The 963-nt window shown below is 47.4% G+C and overlaps 1 long non-coding RNA gene across 2 annotated transcripts; it reads left to right on the forward strand.

Moving 5' to 3' along the window:
* LOC131443532 (uncharacterized) lies at window positions 1-963 on the forward strand. 2 transcript variants are annotated; one of them, XR_009233645.1, is made up of 2 exons: window positions 1-148; window positions 672-963. It is a non-coding gene; the product is annotated as an uncharacterized LOC131443532 (long non-coding RNA). The 2 variants fall into 2 exon arrangements; XR_009233644.1 differs by having other exon boundaries at window positions 1-102.

Consider the following 963-nt stretch of genomic DNA (forward strand, 5'->3'; position numbering starts at 1 on the left):
TTGTCGCCTGTCACTTCTAGTGTGCAGTCACGTCTCCGATCGGGCGACTGGTTGGGTGCTGCTCCGTGCTCTGTGCACGCTGCTGTGGGTTGATCGGCAGTGGTGCATGCTGGCGGCTGCCTGAAGCTCTCTTCCTTTTCCTCCTCTCGTGAGTGTTGTTACTACTACAAGAAGGTGATCTTAACCATCTAACAGCCGCTGCTGCTTTGTAGCCGCTGAGTTTTGGTTCGTGTTGGTGGCCGCTGCGGGCTCGTGTGGCGTCATTCGGTGGCCGTCGGAAAATTTACCACCGACTGCCAGCCCAAGCATACGCCGGGCCAAAGCGATCGTTCGGCTGCAGCCCCGCACGACTGTTTTTACCGGGGATTTTCCCCCTTATACGGAGCGAGTGTGTGTGTGTGGGAGAAAGTGTGCAATATTGTTTTTGGGTATTGTGTCTGGGTTAAATGGGATTTTGTTTATGTAATTTTATTTAGTTAATTTCAAGATTGTGTTTTGTAATTTAAGTAATTTGATTTTGTTTTGGTTTTCTTTCATTTTCTCTTTCCTTGTCAGTAGTGAAGTTATGTGATTTATTTAGGCCTGTGACCTGCCCGTGTTTAGTTCTGTTTTGCTTTTGTTTTGAATGTATGAATCCCCACTAATTTGTTATTATCCTCCTCCTGTTTCAGTTGCTGTAGGCCGGTGGTGGTGGTGCTGGTGGTCTGGTGGTGGCATCCTCCCGTCTTGTCTTGCTGTGTCCCTGGGAGCGGGTTTTCGTCACTGAGAGTGTCTGCCACGTGTGCTTGGTGATTATTGTGGTGTTTTTCTTTGGTGGATCCCTCCCCTGCCCTAGCCTTCGTCCACTCACTTTGGCCTCAGCCCTGTTAAGGTTCTTTTCCCCCCATTTTTGTTGGTGTGAATGAGTTTTATTGAAGTTTTTAGGATTATTGTTTAATAAAAGAAACATATGTTAACTTGGAA

The sequence above is a fragment of the Solea solea genome, chromosome 17 (assembly GCF_958295425.1).
Source record: "Solea solea chromosome 17, fSolSol10.1, whole genome shotgun sequence".
Classification (NCBI taxonomy): Eukaryota; Metazoa; Chordata; class Actinopteri; order Pleuronectiformes; family Soleidae; genus Solea; species Solea solea.